This window comes from Hibiscus syriacus, unplaced genomic scaffold, assembly GCF_006381635.1.
Source record: "Hibiscus syriacus cultivar Baekdansim isolate YM2019G1 unplaced genomic scaffold, ASM638163v2 tig00111029_pilon, whole genome shotgun sequence".
NCBI classification, from domain to species: Eukaryota; Viridiplantae; Streptophyta; class Magnoliopsida; order Malvales; family Malvaceae; genus Hibiscus; species Hibiscus syriacus.
In genome coordinates this window covers 107,247-119,534 of record NW_024062962.1, presented here as the reverse complement: position 1 = coordinate 119,534, position 12,288 = coordinate 107,247, and positions in this window count along the sequence as shown.

Sequence of the window (12,288 nt, the reverse complement as noted above, 5' to 3'; positions counted from 1 at the left end):
TTTATATAATCACGTAGTCATATAATATTTCATATGACCTCATATATCACATCACATATATACATATTAAAATACTCATAGTTACATAGCACTTTATTCTTATTTACATCATTCATGGTCATATAGCTTCTATCATAAAGTCACTTATCTTATCTCTTGTTCTGATATGTTCATATTTATCACATAACACATAACTTTTATTGCATATTTATATCGCATTCTTACATCACTAATTCATAATATAGTTTATATCGTATCATATATCTTATTCTTTATTTCTTGGCATGCACTTATATTACATAACCTATATCATATTTATAAACATATATCTTATATTATATGTGCATGTCATCACTTTATATTCAAGCTTCCTAAGTGATATATTATTCTCAGTTCATTCTATAATTCAATATTATCTAGTTTTCTTCAATTGTCCATAAATCATATAACTCTAATACACTAATTCTCATAATTGATCATACCACTATGTACTTATCTAACTCATGTTTTTATTTTTCATATGACCTTTACACATGTTTACTCAGGAATTCACTTTCATCATATTCTCCTATTATTACATATTTTATCTTATAACCATATATTCACCTAGTCTTGTATTTCATTATCATATAACTTATATTTGTTCTCTTATAACTCTTCATATTCATATATTTTCATTTTCATATATCGCATAAATCTTATCTCATGACTTATCTTTTATACTCATATAAACCACATAGCACATACTAGAACATATCCACTCATATAATCAAGCATGCATACATTTCATGTCATTCACACTCTTATGTTTATGGCTTCATGCACTAGACTTAGTGGAAATAGACTCATCACAAATCAAATTTCCATATAATCCTATATTCAAATAAGATGCACTCACCTGACCTCATTAGTCAATACCGATCTCTTATCTCTTCTCAATGACTATTACTTGTCAACTTGTCCGGACATTGCTCTCGATCGATATCTACACTGTAACATCCCAAATCAGAGTTAGTGACTAAAAAATAATTTTTGGAAACTTTGTGCTCAATTTTGAAACAAGTTAAAAGTTCAATGACTTAAATAGAAAAATCCAGTGTTATATTAAATGGTAATTGTGGAAATTTTGAAGGGTATAATAGTAATTTCGTAAGAAATATTTTTATTTCTCCTTTGTATAGGAGATGGCACATGGAAAGAGAGGGAAGAAAATAGAAAAGTCTACAGACTTTGGTTCAACCTTCTTATTCTTCTCTTCCCGTAAGCTCAATAGCAAAGGTAAGTTTAATTTCAGGTTTAATTTCAACTGGTTAATTCCTGAGTTTTAAGCTTAGTTTTGATTATTGGGGTGATAAAAAAGATTATTTAGAGATTAAAGCATGTTGAAACTTCAAAATGAATGAGTTACGAAGGATTAAATATGAAGAGTTTTTAAGTGAATTATTGAAATAGAGAGAGTTAGTATATTTTGAAGTTGAATTTGACTTGTCAATGATTTAATTAAGAGATATGAGGTGTTAGAAGTGGATTTAGAACATGTTGAAAAATTGAGTTTAATTTTTAAATCACATGGGTGGATAGGATTTTGAGGTTTAAGATGTGATAAATGTGTATTAATTGGTTTAAGTAAGAGTAGGTAAGTTAAGGATATGAAATGGGTTGAATTATGGCACAATTGAGCTAAGTTGAGTGATTTCCGTGCAAAAAAATTGGAATTATAGGCTAGTGCAACGGTACATATTCAACCTGTACCGATGCATCAAGGGTAAATTTCCAGAAATTGTTCAGTGTGTATCGATGCACAGGAAATACATCGATGCACCCCTTAAAAATGGAAACATCGAATGCAATTAGTGCATCGATGCATGGATAGTACATCGATGCACATATTAAGGGATGCATTGATACTCTGTAGAGTGTACCGATGCACTTCAAAGGGAAATAGAATTAGACCTTTCTTTTGGTCTACAAAATGATAGATTATAATACATTAATTAGATATTGATATGTATCAATGTATATTTATGTAGATTTTGAGCTTAAAGCAATTCCGGAATATTTGGCAAGTAAGATCGATCAAGGGAAAAATAAGTGATCGAATTGACTAGTGAGGCCCGATGAATGCATATTAGATAAAATATGAGGTTTAATGGAAATAAGACTTGCGAGAGTCTATTTCCTACCGTATTATGCATGAGTTCTTAAATATGAGCATTGTTTGTTATGAGTGTATATGTTAATGCATATGTTACATGATTTATATGAATATATGATAGTGTGATAGTCACAACGAACTGGTATAAGTGATTTGTATGATTATATAAGTTATACAACATGGACATAAGGAACGATATGAACATGTGCATATGATGTGTGAATATATATATGATATATGATATTTGTAAACATAAGAGAATATATGATAAACTATGAGATCACACGAAAATGTTATATGATATATGTGACCATATGAGGATATAACATGCAATTATATGCATATGTGATATGAACATGTGAAGACATGAAATGATAAGAAATAATGCCCATGTTATATGAGGTGAGAGCCATAGGTATAGTTGGCATGCCAATAGTAGAGGGTCTACGCGGTCCTTCAGACATATATGTATTCTTTGGAACATGTATGAGGTCTTTTGAGACACATATTTGGTCCTTAGCATATGTATATGGTTCTTAAGGAATTTTCTACGTGGTCCTTAGGGACATCTTATATGGCACTACGGTGCATTTCTACGCGGCACTTCGGTGCAATTCTACGTGGCACTTCGGTGCATTTATACGAGCTGTGGTGACAACATAATGCACAACCTCACAGTACTCATATACCTTAAGTTCTCAGTAATGTACATGGGCTAATAAAGAGATAATATAAATAAATTTGATATGATTGTTATGTAATTGTGTGCTTGAATATGAGTGTAATGGTTATATGTATTGTATATGTTATTATCTATGTTAAAAAATTATGTTCGTTTGATATGTTGGAATATATGAGATTATAATGAACTTATATGATATGTTTCAAGTAATTACATGAGAAATGTCATGAATTCCATAAGTATAGGTATATGTAATAAAATGATGGATTATAGGATTATATATATAGAATAGTTATGATTGTATAGTTAGAATATACTTTGTAGATGAACTAGTATAATAAAATTATACTTGGAAATGAGAATTTAGATAAATTAATGGAGATAAATAAATAGTACATCAAATAGGGAATATACATATAGAAATATATTGTATAGAAAATTCCATATGTTTCAATGAAATGATGATTTAAAACTAATTCAATTCTTAAGTGATATAAAACATAGTACAAAGATCTAGGAAATGAAATCATATGAGAACATTATAGAAATTAAAATTGTAATAGGTTATGATAATATGTTTATGTGGCAAATTGTGTGAAAAAATGAACTAATAGAATATAAAGAATTAGTACACAAAGATATGATATAGAATATGTAGAAAGAGTCTACGAGTTATATGATAAATAGAAGTAAATGGAAATAAGAAATAAGATGGATGACTATAGTATAGATATTATATGACTAAGAATTATGAAAAAGGGAATGAGTTAAATGATAACAAATGAATGTGTTATAAGCTGAGTAAGGTAAAATAAATGATTATATGAACATGAAACAATACACAATATTATATGATACGATGATATAATTGTATGTACATATTTGTTACATGAATGTATACATGAGGTTTTATGATTTGATTGTATGAAGTATGCATTAATTGTTAAGAGTTATAGTTACCTTATACGTTTTATATGCCTCACTAAGTCATCGACTTAGTGTGTGAGTGTTTCACACGTAGGTTTCTAGAAGCAAATAGAGAAGCGAAGCAGCGATAGTCAAGGCAAGACAGGTCAGCCTCTCCTTTCCTATGATCAGATCAGAAAAGAGTTTAGAATTATTTGTATTTGGTTATTGGAAGTAGTTGGCATGTAATTAATGTTTTGAATTATATAAGCTCTTATCAGTTTTGAAGATATTTTTATTTTAATGGAATTATGAACTTATATTGAATAAAAGTGGAATTTTTCATATTGGTATACAAATATAAGTTTTGAAAAGTCAATGTGACACATTGGACTCGGATTCGGGTAGGATACGAGTTGGGGGTGTTACATACACAATCATGTATTTATACATATCAATATTCCAATTGTTATACTCTAATCTTTCATTTCTTAGACTAAGAGAAAGGTTATTTTCATCTTTTATTTAAGGTAGGTATCGGTATACTCTATAGTGTATCGGTACATTCCTTAACGTGTGTATCGATGCACTACCTATGTATCGATACATAAATTATGTTCGATGTTTTCATTTTAAGGGGTGTATCGATACACTTCCTGTGTATCGATACACTTTGAACATTTTCTGGAAATTTACCCTTGATGTATCAGTACATGTTGAATGTGTATCGATACACACCAGCCCATAATTCATATTTAAGCTCGAAAATCACTCCAATTCTACTTAAACACTTCATATTTCATCCCCTTTCATATTTTTAACTCTCATATACATACTTAAACTCATTTATACTCATTTATCACATCTTAAATCTCAAAATCCTATCCTCTACATGGACTTTAAGAATCATGCCAATTTTTCACTTGTTACAAATCCAATTTTATCACTTCATAGTTCTTAATTAGATTGATGACAATTCAAATCCAACTTCCAATTCTAATTATGAACTCTATTTCAAGATTCTTTAAAGAACTCCTAATCTTTAATCCCTCCTAACTCCATCATCTTTTCATTTTAAGATAACTTAATCTTTCCTTAAGTTTAGTTATGATCTAATGATCATAAACCAACCTTTAATTTAGCAAATAATCAACCAATCAAGAAACTCACCTTTGCTATTGAAGCTCACAGGTGGAGAAGAAGAAGGCTCTGGAGAAATCTCTCATTTTCCACGTAGTCCTCTTATCTTATAAGAAAAAATAAAAATCTTCATTGTCAAATGACCATTTTACCCTTTAATTCATTCAATAATTACTAAACAACCTTCATAAAATATTTCCAATAAGTCATTGAACTATTCAATTATCATACTTTAATCACCAATTTCTGAAATTTTTCAATCTAGTCACTAACCCAGTATTGAGGATGTTGCATGGATCCAGGTCATAAAATAGTGCTTACTCGGGTACCCCTGACCCGATACTTGGTTTATGATATATTTTTTTATTTTATATTAAAATTTGTATTCTTAATTCTCAAATTATTTCAGTCTAACATTATAAATTACTAATTTCTTAAATTATTCCATCATAACATTCTAAACTCTTAATTTCTTAAATTATTTCATCTTAACCTTATAAATTATTTTTTAAATTATTTATTTTAACTTTAAAATATTTTAAATTTAATTATATTTTTCATTTTATTTTCTAATAAATTTTGTCTTTCAATTATATAATTAAATTTTAAAATTTTATGCGTGGATTATGTATTATAGATTTTATTTTTTAATTTTTAATTTTTTTCTATGTTATTTTTTAAAACTAATATAATTTTAAAAATATAAAAATATATAAATAATGATAGATCTTGTTCACTTACAAAATTAAACAGTCGTGATAACCTTGATAATGATAGATCTTGTAATTTTTTAATTACAAAATTATATTTAATTTATAAATTCTTTAAGGCTTGTAAATTTTTTAATTTGTTTTGGTACAATCGTGATAACCTAAATAATGATAGATCTCATTTAATGTTTGACTCACGCAAATTAGATTTGATATTATTTTCTTGAGATTTATATGCAGTTGTTTGTGTGTGTTTTTTAAATGGTGCTTTATACATTATCAATCGAAACATACAAAAATAAAGATAAGTAAGAGAAGTCTCGTTAAAAGACTTTCCTAATCCTAAACGGAGGGAAAATAGTGCACCCAATCAACGTCGACAAAATACAAACAACCAAAACACATACGAACAGCCTTAAACCACAACGAACTAGACATCTACCAAGCTAGCCCAGATAAACATCAGATTATAAAAACCAAGCAGCCACTGCAAGCCAAGGCCTTCAACCGACCATAGCACATAAACGAGGAATAACAACTTCACCAAAACAGGGACAATCGAAAGCAGCACAACAATTACCAAAACAGCCGCATCCCAGCCAATACAACACAAAGCCGGGGACCATCCTACCTCCCAAGCCCAGCAGAATAACAACTTGCTGCAATCAAAGGCACAGTAGAAACTGGACACAACAACTTCAACACACATAAAAGCCATCTCAAGCCAAAACCAGAATTGAAACCATAACCAACAAAAGCAAGCCATGAGACAGGGCCACAGCAGCCACCACAGATACAAACAAGCACGAAACATGACAAAAATCAAGGCGCGAAAACGCGTCGAAATAGACCCCCACGCAACGACCAAACCTGAAAAGCAAGACTAAAACAACTATGCGAAAAAAGCTTGCACAGACCATCACTACACCACTAGGCAAGCAACAAATTGATTTTTTTTTTTACATTCATTGGTATTATAGATATTTTTTTATATAACATCTCTATTAGCATAAACAAATTTAAATTCGAATCAGATTCAAACTCTTTGATTCGTATAAAAAACTATAAAAAGATCATGTTACAACAATTTAATAAAACGTACAAATTATAATTAATCAAACGAAGTATTTAAATTGTATGTCAATTATTATCATTTCAAGTGAAGGTATTCGTACATGTACAAGGGTATTTATACCTAAATCATGTATCAATACTAACTAGATGGATCGATATTTAATCCACATTCAAGGTTTGGACCATCCAATTTAAATTACAAGGTATCAATAGAATATTGAAGTTTGGTGTTTCAAATAATTCAACTTTTAACTCAACGTACCAATGTCTCTAGCATGAGGGGTTGTGTCAGGAAAGGTGGGCTAATATACGGCGTTATCGGATACATTATAATATATTTAATAAATTCGGTTTAGCGCTACCGGAAATATCGAGTAATAACAATGTTGTAGGTAGAAATCATGAATAAAATATTAAAAAATTTGGAAACCGGCAAACTTAGCTTGTCGGTTTGTGTCGATACAAATGAAAAATGTATCGCTCCATAGCAATATAACAGGTAAAAATATGATAAAACCGGTTTCATTATGATAAAACCGGTAAACCGCTACTGGATATATCGAAAGTATCGATTAGATTTAAATAAGTATTGACACTTTTGAAATTTAAAAGAGAAGAAGTAATAGCGCCTATAAAGTGTCGATACTTTATAAAAACGTATTGATCCATAACAATATAACAAGTATAAGTATGACAAAACCGGTCACGAAATGATAAAACCGGTAAAGAGCTACCGGATATATTGAAAGTGTCGATACGTTAATATAAGTATCGACACTTTTTGAATTTAAAAGAGAAGAAGTTATAGCGCCTATAAAGTGTTGATACTTTATACAAATGTATCGATCCATAGCAATATAACATGTAAGAATATGACAAAACAGGTCTCGAAATGATAAAATCGGTAAAAAACTACCGGATATATTGAAAGTGTCGATAAATTAATATAAGTATCGACACTTTCGTAATTTAAAAGAGAAGAAGTTATAGCGCTTATAAAGTGTCGATACTTTATGAAAATGTATCGATCAATAACAATATAATAGGTAAAAATATGACAAAACCAGTATCGAAATGACAAAACCGGTAAAGCTCTACCGGTTATGTTGAAAGTGTCGGTACTTTAATAAGTACGCGTAAAAAAATATCGACACTTTCAAAGAAATAGGTAAATATCCTATCAAAAGTACCGATACTTCACATAAAAGTATCGACACTTATGTAATTGTATCGATTAAATATAAATAACATATCCGGTGTAAATATAAAGACATAGCTAAATTTCCTCTGAAAATAGATAGAGTTTTTGAAATCGAAGCGTAATTGTTGCTGCATTTCAGAAGACGTTTCTACGTTGAAGTTTGTTTGTTTGTTGCTGCATTTCAAATCGAAAGGTACGTTGTTGAAACCCTAGTTTTTTATTATTACATTAATTAGGGTTTTTATGTGTTGTTGTTTGGGGTTTTCGAAGTAAAGAAGCATTTGGGACCAATTACATGTAGAAAGTGATCTTCTAGGTAGATGATAAATATCGATACTTTTATTTAATATTATAGGTAGAAAATGATATTATATGTTGTATAAATGTGCCGATACTTGGAGTATTGAGTGTTCTCATTCGTTTGAAGGAAATAGGGAGGTTTTGGGACCGATTATTATATAATATTATAGGTAAAAAATAAACATGGATACCTGTATATAATATTATAGGTAGAAAATGATATTTTAGGTTGTATAAATGTGCCAACACTTGTTGTAGTGGCCATTCAAATTCTTTTGAAGACCAACCGTTTTACCACAAGAGTGGTTATCGATTTTTGTATACAAGTATTTGATTTGATTTGCGTAAACTGATATATGAAGGAAAATGAAGTCAATGGGTGGAAATCAACCAAAGGGTGGATATATGTACTAGTAAGTATCAATTTCTTTTTGTTATTATTGATGAAATGGTAATTGAATTAAAGTATTTAGGAACTTTAAATTGATTACAAATTTTAAATGTTGACAGTATGACCGAATGCAAAAGGATGAAGGAATATGACACACACAGCGGTTCGGTATGTAAAATGAAATTGACATTGAGTATTATTTAGCGTTAATGTATTGATTAAGAAACGTTTATGCTTAATATTAGGTGACAAAAGATGTGACGTCGAAATGGAATTCGATGAGTGATGCTCAAAAGGAACCTTACATCACACAATCAATGAATGATATTAAATAATACAAAGAACGGAGGAAAGCACATGAAAAGAAGGTATTCATTAAACTTGTAAATATGTTGATACAAGATATATAAGAACAATAACATTATATATTGTTAAAAAATGTAGGATGTGTCGACAAGGTGCATCATAAAAAGGGTGTATTCATTAATTGAACACCTTAAAAAGACTAATCAGTTGAATGTGATGAGTGAAATAGGGTTTGGATCATTGATAGGAGTAAAGGATCGACCAATTCGGAGGGAATTGTGTCGATCCTTAATAGAGCAATTTGATGTCAAACAATGTATTGCTAAATATGACGATTATTCATTCCCTCGTGTTTCATTTAGGTTGATTGCTCTGAATATATAACGATATTTGATCTCCAAATCATTGATGGTTGATTGGTCGGGCTTTTATATCCATATTTGCTTCTTTGTACACCGATACATTTGAGGATTGTTGAAATATCAACACTAATTATAATGTGCATAATGAATTTGCTTTATTCATTCGTGTCGATACATGTAGTCCATAATTTATTTCCAAACCAAGTGCACGAACAAAGTGTCGATACATTTATAAAATGTATTGATCCCAAAAATATCGAGACCCATAATTATAATGTAATAGGTAAAATAACAATGTAACCGGTCTAAATATACCGGTTTATGAGAAAAGAGGTATACATAAAGCATCGACACTTTATACATTTGTGTCGATACTTTGTGTCCATAATGTATTTTCCAACCAAAACAAGTTCACAAATAAGTATCGATACATTTATATCAAGTGTCGATCCCAAAAACATCGAAACTTGTAACTATAATGTAATAAGTCACTTTATAATGTAACTGGTTTAAATTTACCGGTTTTATGAGAAAATAGGTCTAAAATATGTATCGACACTTTATTCATTTGTGTCGATACATGTTGTCCAGAATGTATTTCCAAACCAAGTACACGAAAAAAGTGTCGATACATTTATAACAAGTGTCGATCCCAAAAACATCGAAACACATAATTATAATGTAATAGGTAACATAACAATGTAACCGGTCTAAATATATCGGTTATTAAAAAAAAGGTATACATAATGTATCGATACTTTATACATTTGTGTCGAAACTTTATGTCCATAATAAATTTTCGAAACAAGTTCACGAAAAAGTGTCGATACATTTAGAAAAAGTGTCGATCCTAAAAACATCGAAACCCGTAATTATAATGTAATAGGTCACTTTACAATGTAACTGGTTTAAATTTACCGATTTTATGAGAAAATAGGTCTACATAATGTATCAACACTTTTTAAATTAGTGTCGATACTTTTTAAAATTACGCGTATTTTTTCATATATATACAAAACCCAAATCGAAAAACCCTAAAGGCAGAGAACTCTTTCACTCCGACGGTGATGACCTTCAAATGAAGCCCCAACGTATCAACATTGAAGAAATCGAAAGCGACCAGTAAGTATCAATGTATTCATGTAATTGTTCTTGAAATGGTACTTGGATTCAAGTGTTTAAGATCTTTTAATTGATTACAAATTTCAAATCTCTACAGTCTGTCTGAATGTAAAATGATAAAGGAAGCTCATAATCATGTTAACTGCATAGCTAATAAAACACCCTTTCAGGGTCCAAATGGTAAGCTACGAATTGGTAAGACAAGCTTTCTTTTGAGGGTTTAGGGACTGAATCCCTACAACGTAAGGAGTATATAATTGAACATTACATATAATAGTTGTATCCAGTTGTTGAAGAATTATTTTAAATTTTATACTAATATAGTTGTAATGTTCAAACATGATTGAATGATGTGGTTTATTTGCAATAACAATATGTTGTTGTACATGTTTCTTATACACAGTAGGAGTCATGTTGATACTTAGGATATATGAAGATCGTTGTCTGCATTATTCCAAATGTCTCTAACATCATGTGCGGGACTGAATGACAGTCCATTTCGTCTTCAAAAAAATCAGTTGAAGTAGGCTGCATGCTTGTATTCAAACCCAGCTTGACTTGAGGACATGTTAGTTTGTTATGTCCCTCACCGTTGCAGAACCCACATCGCCTAATTTTCTTCTCAACCTTGTTCTTTGTTACTTCTTTTCGCTTACGTTGTTTTCATTGAGGGTCGCGAACGTTGTCTAATTTGACTGAATCATTCAAACCAAACGAGTTCTCAAATTCTTCTGTTAATCTTTTCATCTAATCTCTTGCGGTTTTGAAAGACGTGTCTGTCTTTGATGCAGCATAGCATAACATACTTGCTGTTGCACGTAGAGAAGCAAACCTTGCCCTTTGCATTATTTCTGGAGGCACATTCAAATCAACAAAACTGGGTGCAGAAGCCTTCGCATCCTTAGGCCACCTACTTTGAATCAAAGACCCGGGAAAATATGTGTAATCTAAGTGCTTCAAAACGTGAAGTTGATGGCAACATGGAAGTCCAACTGTCTCGAATTTGTGTATGAGCAATTTATGGTTTCCGTACGAGAATCAAAAACTAATTTCAAATGCCCTATTTTTTTCTTTGTACTTTTTCAAATAAAAATATTGACATTCATCTGATAAGGACTGAATCTCTTCTTGAATCCGATACAATGTCTCCCGTTGAAGTTCTTCTTGGAACGCACGAAAAGATTCGCGCGTATAAATCTCAGAAACATGACTTTTAAATTCAACCAGTTTTGTTATCTGGAAGGGCTTCGTTTGGGAACTTAAGTAATCCGCTTTCAACTCGTTCAGACGCATTCTACTAATTCCATCTTCAATTGCACGAACAACATCTAAATATGTCTTATTGTGTTTCAGTGCAATTGCGAGTGAAGCATTCATAGACTTGCACCTTTGTGTTGAGCGAATATTAGCAAAGAAATGACCGGTTAGATATGCTTGTGCCCATAAGTGCCGAGTATTTCCTTTCTCAATCACCCATGGATGCTTTTCGACGTTGAACTCTAAAACAACTGAACACCATTGAATATCAGATTCGTCGATTGTCCACCAGGAAACCATGCATTTTGAGAATGCTGCTGTAAATTTTGGGTCACCAATGCTAGCTTGTGCATTGTGAGAAAGATGCCAAGAACATAATTTGTGCTTAGCATTAGGGATAACAGATTTGATAGCCCTCACATTGCCCTATCCCCATCGGTGACAACTGAAATAGGCGATTTGTTCATCATGGCTTCTAAAATATTCTGTAGCACCCACTCGAAATATTGGGACGTCTCGTCAGCGATTACAACAGTAGCAAACACAATTGTGTTATGGTGATGATTGACACCGATAATAGGCATAATTGGTCGACCATACAAATTATCTTTGTACGTTGTGTCGAACGCAATTACATCACCGAAACATATGTAATATGATCTCGATGTAGAATCCGACCAAA